The sequence below is a fragment of the Cynoglossus semilaevis genome, chromosome 6, assembly GCF_000523025.1.
Source record: "Cynoglossus semilaevis isolate Cse_v1.0 chromosome 6, Cse_v1.0, whole genome shotgun sequence".
Taxonomy (NCBI): Eukaryota; Metazoa; Chordata; class Actinopteri; order Pleuronectiformes; family Cynoglossidae; genus Cynoglossus; species Cynoglossus semilaevis.
In genome coordinates this window covers 672,809-682,231 of record NC_024312.1, presented here as the reverse complement: position 1 = coordinate 682,231, position 9,423 = coordinate 672,809, and the positions used below count along the sequence as shown (strand labels likewise).

Sequence of the window (9,423 nt, the reverse complement as noted above, 5' to 3'; positions counted from 1 at the left end):
GAACCACAGTGTGTGTGTGTATGTTGAAAATGGGTGTGGGTGAATATATATATATATATATATATATAACTCTCACCTTCTGTTCCTCCCCCAACTCCCCCGCTCTCTCTCTCCCCCTCTCTCTCCTGCCTCGTACCCCCTACGGTGGCCCTGATGGGCCGTAGCCTTTCATTTGCTCATTCCAGTAATTGGTCTATGTTAGGAGGACGGGGGAGGTACATGTGTTCTCCTCCTCACCCTCCTCACCCCTCCTCCTCCTCCTCACCCCCCCCCCCCCCCCCACGCCCTGCCCTAAAATGAAAAATCTGCCTCCTCCCTCTTGTCCATAATCTCTAACATCGTGATTATTCCCCGTGCGACAGAACGAATAATTTTTCCGCCTCTGGGCCGCGGGACGTACGTCACGTGACTCGCGACGTCATTTACATCGTGATTAATTTTTTCGTTAAAGGAAGTTCATGGAGACAAATGACTGTTAAACGAATGGCCTGACGTTCCTGGAGAGAAGGTTCTGCTGCAGGTCGTTCTCACCCTGGGTGGAAAATAATAACAACTCCATGACGCTGGGTTTTTTTTTTTTGGTTTGTTTTTTTTAAACTGGAAGTGGAGTTCAAATTGCTTTGACTAATTAATTGCCCGTATGGAGTGAATGAGAAATGAAGTACATTTTTTCACTCAAGTATCAATCAGTGCTGGTAACCTTTCCTGCTTCACTTTAAATCAATTTACATTAGGGAAAAAAAAAAAAATCCCCGGTGATAATCCTTCGTTATCAGCTGCTTTTTTTTCGCCCCGTTTTGAGTTGAATTAAAAATTATACTGTGATGGCCGTTTTAACAAACCAATATTCATCCAGAGGCCATGGAACAATTGTTGTTTTTTTTTAACAGTGTGGTATTTAATTTGAATGCATTAGTCTCCTCCCCCGTGTCTCCATATGGATGAGGAGAGACAAAATGAACAGGTTTTTAAACTAACTTGCAATTTGATGCAGACTTTTTCTTTTTTTTTTTGTCAAGAAAACACTCATTTAAATGACAATAAGGCAGCGTTCTGCTCAGCAGTCACAGTGGAAATGTCATAATCATAATGATGTGCCGTAATTATGTTTATATGTTTATTATTGAATTCGCAAAAAAAGAAAAAAAATTGCTAACCCTCACCCTATAAAAACTAGACTTTGAATGGAGTCGCACCAAAATACAGTATAATTATTTATAAATTGAGGAAATATTCAAGTTTAGTTATATATGTATATATGTATGTATGTATGTCTATATATACATATACACACACATGTATGTATAAATGTGTTTATATATGTTTATATAAACATATACACATATATTTATGTATGTGTATATATGTGTATATATGTATGTATATATATATACACATATATTTATGTATATATGTGTATATATGTATGAATATATATATATATGTATATATACATGTACATATATGTGTATATATGTATGAATATATATATATATGTATATATACATGTACATATATGTGTAACAGCATGAGGAGAAAGAACAGAGGAGGTGGTGGGGGGAGGGGGTGCCTTGATGAGGGCGCAGAGGTGAGGAGCGGGGGTGCAAGGGAGGTGTGAGGTGGGGGAGTGAGAAGACATATGGAAAAGGTGGAGACGGGAGGACAGGAAGAGGGGGGGGTGTAAACAAGAGCACAAAAAAAAGAAAGACAAATCTTTTGTAAAGCTCCCGCGTGGAGCGGCGCCCTGATGAAATCACGGGCTGAGTGAAATCCGATTGGCTGCAGGTGTGAGCCGCACGCTACAGTTCACTTCCCCGCACCGCGTCGCCACCGCGCGCTCAGAAATAAACTCGCCAACAGGTGGAGGGCTTGTCGATATGGATTTGTGAGGAGATGCTTGTAGACGGAACAGACGACTGAACAGGACCCCCGCCCTCCCCCCGTCAATATTAATTATCTTGTAAATCTTATCAGAGGAAGTGATGTGCAAAACAAACACAGGGAGAAGGGGAGGAAGGGGAGGAAGGGGAGAGAGAAGAGAGGGGGAGACGCACATATGTGAAAAAGAATTGTGTTTTTAATGTCAGATGAAGCTCCGCCGTGAATCTACAGTCTGAGGGTGGAGACCAGGTTTATGAGGGAAAGGGCAACTTTTGGAGGGAGCTTACGTTTGTCCTTTTAGGTTTATTAGATGTGGTGAAGGTGGAAGGAGAGGGGGGAGGACAGGGGAGGACGGGGAGGGAGGGGGGTCGATCCACGAGTCGTTTCAGGTGAAGAGACTCTGACACTAAAACTGGTGTTGGTGTGGACCAGACTACCACCAGTCCAGCTGGTCAGTTCAACATTAGTTCTCAAACTATGGTTCGCGTGCCACTGTACTCTTTGTACTACAGTATATGCAGTACATGTTGAAATATATTTTTTTTTTCCCGCCCTGGTTGATCTGTAGCCGCTCTTCTTTTGCCCCTCGTGTGTAAACGCACTGTTCCATGGTTAACCTGACAGGCAGGAGGCCTTGTGAGAACGTGCAGCTGAAGGTGGCGCTGCAGGGAGGGGACAGTGGACCAGCAGCTTGGCCTCCACAACAACAGGTGTCGAGGTCTGGTGCGGAGGCCAAGAGAAGGAGGGAGGGGAGGTGAGGAGCCGTGGAGAACAGCAGGGTGTGAGGTGGAAGGGTGAGAAGAGTGAGGTGGAGGGGTGGGGGGGTGTTGTGAGTTGAAGAAACCTCACCCTGGGTTCACAGGATTTCACCCAGTCCTTTCATTTCTGCCTCCCTGCTTCAGCTTTTCATCACACATTTGACTCCGATCGTCATAATTTTTTTTTTCCGTCTAAATTCTGTTTTTTGACCCTGAAAATTAAATCAAAACTCCAGGAGGCTACGTTTTCATTGAAAGGTTTTTGAAAATCACATTGCTTACCATGTTTTTTTTGTTGTTTTTTTTAGTAGATATTTTTTTAGTAGATATTTAACTTATTTAGTTAAAAGTTATCCAAAAATTTCTAAAACTTAGCTGAAAGGATTCAGAGTTGACTAATGACAGTCAGGGTAAAAACGTCTAAAACTTGTACGATAGTAATGGTAACAAAAAAGTAAAACTATTGAATATATATATATATAAAAAAATTGGGGTTCAATTCCCACAGGAACCACATACTTGGTGCCTCCAGGGGGCAGCCCGCTGTTGACAGGAGAAATCTTTCAGTCGGTTCCAAAAACTGTAATTCACCGGCTGCTGGAACTCAGTTCAGGTTCCGTCGTTTATTTCTACACTGTCAACTCGAAGCAACTCCTAAAAATGGAGCTGAACCTCCTGCGGTTTCACACACACACACAATCAAACACACACACACACACTCACTCACCAGCTCAGAGTGAAACCTGGAGACGATGTTTTTTTTTTTTTTTGTTTTTTTTTAGCGCTCCCACTGATTTCGGTGCCGAGGACAAACACCTGTGCATTATCTGCAACAAAGGTTCCTGGCAACAGTTGTCGGGGAGAGACATCTTCAGGACACACACCTGTCTGATCTGCTGGGGCCCTTTGTGATAAGTGGGGCCTGTAACCATGGCGATCAGGACATGGGACGGATCCATGTGGTGCGAGTGAATAACCTTGGATTGTAAACACACGCCAGGCAAAGACACACACACACACACACTCACTCACACACACACATACGTTGATGCAAAAAAAAAAAAAACGAATAAAAAGAAACATAAATTCTGTTCTTGAAGTTTTGGACAAAACGTTGACAACAATGACACGTTTTTGGTCAAAATATCAGGGAAAAATGTAAAGCTGTCGTAAAACTTAATTTTAGCCTTAAAGTGATTTTACTTTTTTTTTTTATCGTTTAATCTTTAAGATACGTTTAGTTGGGGAAAAAAACCTGAAGAATCTTTCAAAATAGATACAAATATGTAAACAAGTAGCTAACGTCACATTAACTATATTCTGTTAGCTGCGCTGTGGCTAACACAGATGTAGCTTTAACTGGTTAATAAAGCCAGAACGAGCTAAGTTTTATATTTTGTTAGTTTTGGTTATTTATTAGCCAACTCTTTGTGTTTGGGGAGCTAACTTTTAGCCTTTTATTTTCTATCCAGCTATCTGTGAATCTGTGAATCTTTTTTTTTTTACGCTGTTAGCTCCTAATGAGCTACAGGACAAATCGATATCCCGATGCTATCTGACAGAAAATGTAGTCGATCGTTACTTCAACTATTTTTGACACATCTTTTAGCGCAGTGACAAAGTGTTAGCCAAACAAAAAGTGGCCAAAAATAAATACATGTAATTAACATTTGATTCGTTTACGATAAGTTCAGTTCAGAAAGATTAGCGACAATAAATTAGCGCAGCACTGTGAGGTGTTTCACAGTGACAGAAAGCTTTTTGTTTTTCTCCCTTTTTTTTAAATTTTCATCCTTGACACAAACACACACACGTACACACACACACACACACACACACACACACTGTTCAGATGAAGTGACACACCTGCTGTGTGAAAGGCGGCACATTAAGATCACAAAAATCACATCACGGGGGTCTTTCACCCGCAGACAGACTCACAGACAAAACAAAACCTGACATTTTCACTAAATCGAAAAGTAAAAAAAAAAAAAAATTACAATTTTACGCCGTCAGAACCTTCAACGGTTCCAGGCACAGAACTAGGAATGTCAGCGCTGCGACTGAAGCGGTGTGTGTGTGTGTGTGTGTGTGTGTGTGTTGAGACGGCAGATGGCCGATGTGCCGACGGTTACTCACTGTGTGCAGGTGGAACGCGGCGACGTTTTGCTTCTCACTCAGGAACTCTGCCTCGGCCTTGGAGTGGGAGGGGGGTGAGGAGGGGGGGGCAACAACAACAACAGTGAATCATTAACTGCTGTAGTCATTCACATAAAATAGAAAAGAGGGAGAGAGAGAAAAAAAATATCTGTCTGTGCGCACAAATACACAGCTGGCGTCAGCCTTCTCCCACGTTCCTTACTCGGAACCGATGGGAACAGGGCTCCTCCTTGTCGATGCAGATGCTGTCAATCGAGCCTAATTAAGACGTGTGAAAGTGTAAGTGCCGCTCGGAGACGTGTGCACGTGCGGCAGCGAGGCATTGACATGGAAATGAAGCGGCGCTGCGTCGATTATTTAAACACAGACGGAGAAAAAAAGAACGGGATTCGTGTGAACGGACGAACCGGAACTGTGCCCCCCCCCCCCTCCATGTATCGTGGATGTCATGAAAAAGTATTAGTAGTACTAATAGTTTTATGGGATGAGGCCGGACAACCAGCGAGGCTAAAGTGATGCTATGCTAGGATTCCTGCCTGGCTCACAGAAGGTTCTGGGTTCAGTTCCCGCTAATCTCCACCGCCAGCTTGAGTTGTGTCAGAAAGAGAATGAAAAAAAAAAAAAAAACTCCCACCACTGTGGTGACATGTGACAAAGGTCAAAGCCTGATCTGATTGGTCTGTAAAAGAACTGGGCGAGGCCTCACTGAGGGTGGGGCAGGGATGGGGGGAGTCGTCTTAACCTGGTCTACTGGTTTACACACTGGTGTTTCTGATAGTCAAAAAAAATGAAAGTAATTGAAAGTAATTATTTTCAAAATTCGTCAAGCTGGGCCGGATTGAAGTTCCTGAACGTGCCAGTTTTGGCCCATGCACCGTATGTTTGATCCCCCTGATTTATCAGTTGTCTTTACAAGAGTTTGCATCGTCTGTTAACGTCATGTGACTGTTTGTCATCAGTTGAAAATATATGGGTAAAACATCGGCTAATTATTCAGTACGATCCTAAACCATAGAAAATTTAACGGAAAATAAAATACTCAAATGCTCAAAAGTAGCAACAAAAAAAGCTGCTGCGTTTCATTTTTTTGTTTCTCTATTTTTTTACACTCGACAAAAGTGTCAAGCTGTTTGCACCACAGAAGAAGAAGAAACAAAACCCTGCAGATTTACTCATGTGTGAAATCCACATCTTATTTCTGACCTTCCTGTTTTCAGGCCTGATCCCTGCTTTGCATTTGTCTGTGTTTCTCTTTATGCCCACAGTCTTTTGAAGGCTCTATTGTGTCAAATAATTTCATATTATTGTGTAGAAAAAAAAGACAGAGAGAGAGAGAGAGAGAGGTCGAGCCTGACAGCTCAGATGTTAGGGACCGTCTGTCAGTCAGCAGACAGACGGACGGACACCTCTTTTATCCCGTCAGCCAATCATGTCATGAGGAGCGAGCGGCTGCAGCTCCAAACATCTGAATCCTGTTTTCCCTCCTCCTTGTTCCATTTCTAACAACTCGCCTTTTAAATGACACATTTTCTCAGCTTGAGTGAAAAAAAAAAAAAAAAGCAGTGGCTGTGACACGCACCCTCAACCAATCATCGAGTCAGTCCACGCCCCACGTTCACTCTGGACGTCTAATCAATCAATCACTGTCCGCCAGTTTGGACTCTCGTCGAGAACACCTGCTGGTCAACGATGTAGCATGCAGGAATTTTTTTTGTGTCAGCTCTGGTGTCTGTACCATGACGGTTGTAGCTAACGTTAGCGCTGGTATCTGTACCAGGACTTTTGTAGCTAACGTTAGCTCTGGTGTCTGTACTTGGACTGTTGTAGCTAACGTTAGCTCTGGTATCTTTACCAGGACTGTTGTAGCTAACGTTAGCTCAGGTGTCTGTACTTGGACTGTTGTGGCTAACGTTAGCTATGGTGTCTGTTCATATACGTAACTGCCTGCTTTATTCACTAACTTGGCCATTTAAATTGTGTATATAGCACCCCCTGCAGGTAAGCTTCATGTTGTGTGTGTTTACAAACACCAAGGTAAACTTCCTGAATATTCATACTCCAATTAAAATAATAAGGATTTCCTGTGTATCTGCAGTACTATTATCGACCAATGAACGAACACCTGACTGTCAGTAAACCAGTTTCCACCTGCTCTAACTTGTAAACACAACAGCCCCCCCCCCCACAAAAAAAAAAATCGTGCACCAACTCGTTCACACTTTTTTATCTACCTGTCATTATCAGTCGTGCCCACCATCTGTTCAACCATATTTTTTTTTTCAAACCCATTTCTCACCTTTCGGTTGAATTCACTAAACATCTTTTTTTTTATTTTGACTGCTGCTAAGATTCCCCCTGAAAGAAGCCCCCCCCAACCCCCCGCTACCTCCCCACACATATTTTGTATCTTTTGACATTTGCTAGGTTCAAATTCAACATTTGTTGCCAACGTTGCAGAGTTGTTGTTTTTTTTTTTAAGTAGTTAGAAGCTGCGGTGTCTCTTTTTTCCCGTGAGTAGAAAACAATGCTGTGACAGGATAATGATGCATCCAGTCAACACTTCATTAAAGCATCTGTGTCACAGAGCAACTGGTCTGGCAGTGTTTTAACCCCCTGTTCTGTATTCAGAGGAAGTCGGCGCTGCACCCACACAAACGTGGCGGCGGCTCAGGCAGAAACGCCACTCAGTTTATTTAAAATGCGTCTGCAGAACAGGTTGCATTGTGGGTTTAAACCAGGGGTTGTCAAACTCATTCTGGTTCGGGGGCCATGTATGGACATAATTAGATGTGAAGTGGGCCGGACCAGTACAATCATAACATAATGACCTGTAAACAGCAGTAAGTCCATGTTTCTTCCCCTCATGTTTTCCTGCAAATATGTACGACTGTATTAGATTTATATTGAATGAAATATCAACATGATGTTGCCTTTTTTCCACTTTTCAAAATTCATCCATCGGGCCGGATTGAACCCCCCCTTCCGGGCCAGTTTTGGCCCACGTGCCATATGTTTGACCCCCCCGATTTATCAGTTATCTTCACAAGAGTTTGTGTGAGACTGTGACGGGTTCAGTTGTCAATAACACATCGATAGCCAACTGAAACGGGTCGGTCTGTTTTTGGCCCGCGGTCCATATGTTTGACGCCCTTGGTTTAAATGATCATGCCCTTTTAAAAACGACGATTTATCTTGTGGTTAACGTGTACACGCGGTAAAAATGGCCATTGTTTAGCAACAACAACAGCAGATCGGTGCTCAAACACTGGTCCACAGATTTCGGTGGCTGTAGTTTTTCTATAATCTCCAGTCATTAACAATGATTATTGATTTGATTTATGCTAATTGTTTCCTGTCTTTTTTTTTTTTTTTTTCCTAATCGCTGCAGCTCCGCACAAAGCTCTGCTCACAGAAGCCAATAAAACATGGCGCTTCTGAGTCAGGGTTCGGCCGCAACAGTTGATACTCATTTTTTATTTTTTTTTATGTTCTGTGTTTGAATGCTGTCCTATTAGACCTTGGTTCTTTTGTTGATGTGTTCCAGCCTGTGTCGTGAGGCTGGCAGTTTACGAGGCGACTGGCACATCAGGTGCTGACATTTGAAACCAGCGGATTTAACACTGGTCATCCATTAGTCATGTCTGCGAAGCATTAACCCCCGAACTGACGGTTGTGCCGCGTCGCTCTGGAATAGTCGGCACAACCGGGTCTTAAAGGCAGCGTTGGTTATAAAATACAGAAAAACTGTTGATTTTATAAAATGTAAATATGTTTAATATTTGCTTAAAAACTTTAACAACGCATTCCTTTCCCTATGGGTATATATGACATTTATTTTCATTCCTACATGTACATCTGGACTATTTGTTGCCCCAGGTTTCCTTTTGCGTGTGCACTGATTAGTGTAGTCTTATTGAGCGAAAAACTGATTTTATTTTATTTCCTTACTGAATTCTAGTTTTCTGCTGAATTCCTAACCACTAACCAGTGGCTCAGTGTTGGCTACAACAATGGGCCCCAGTATGTGTAGAGCCAGTGCAGGCACAGAGGCATTAGAGGTCAGAAGGCAACAAGATGTTACAGACTTTCTTTACGCTTTCTGGACAGGCACAGAGGCATTAACAACCACCAAAAAACACGTTGTTTGAAACTCCTGCCACATTTTCTGCTGTCATCGTGACAAACATAAATGTTGTTGTTGTGTTGAGTCACAGTCAGACTGACGGTGTCTTCATTTTTCCACAGTCCTTCTAAGGATCAACACGGACCAAAAGTCAAGAGCTTCGGAATCAAACGAATCAAACGAACGACCGCAGTAGACAGCCAACAACAACCAGTGAGTAAATCCTAGAGTCAGTATTTCCACAGTAGTGATTTCATATCTTCTCTCCTCTGTCGGTCTGAACTCTTAACAACAATGTCACCAAAAATACCAACAACGACGATCAAACAGAAATAAAAGCCCACAACACTGTGCCACTGTGCGGCACCACCCGCGCCCACCTCACCCTCCAACCCCCCAATCATTTTTCCCTTCTCCCTGTCATCCTCAGACGAACCCTCGGCTACCTGAAATGCCCTCACCCCCTGCCCTCCCCTCCCTCCCCCCCCTCCACTCCTCACT

General features: G+C 42.9%; 1 protein-coding gene and 1 long non-coding RNA gene across 2 annotated transcripts in view; one reads left to right on the top strand and one right to left on the bottom strand.

Moving 5' to 3' along the window:
- The window catches only part of det1 (DET1 partner of COP1 E3 ubiquitin ligase), a 54,515-nt gene that overhangs the window by 14,244 nt on the left and 30,848 nt on the right, over window positions 1–9,423 (top strand). The window contains exon 3 of the mRNA XM_025056204.1: window positions 9,045–9,135. The gene's annotated coding sequence lies outside the window, so the exon portion shown is untranslated. The remainder of the gene's footprint in view (window positions 1–9,044; window positions 9,136–9,423) is intronic.
- Window positions 3,422–9,423, bottom strand: part of LOC107988687 (uncharacterized) — a 14,370-nt gene continuing 8,368 nt past the window's right edge. Inside the window, exon 3 of the long non-coding RNA XR_001760163.2 lies at window positions 3,422–4,835. This is a non-coding gene — a long non-coding RNA (uncharacterized LOC107988687). The remainder of the gene's footprint in view (window positions 4,836–9,423) is intronic.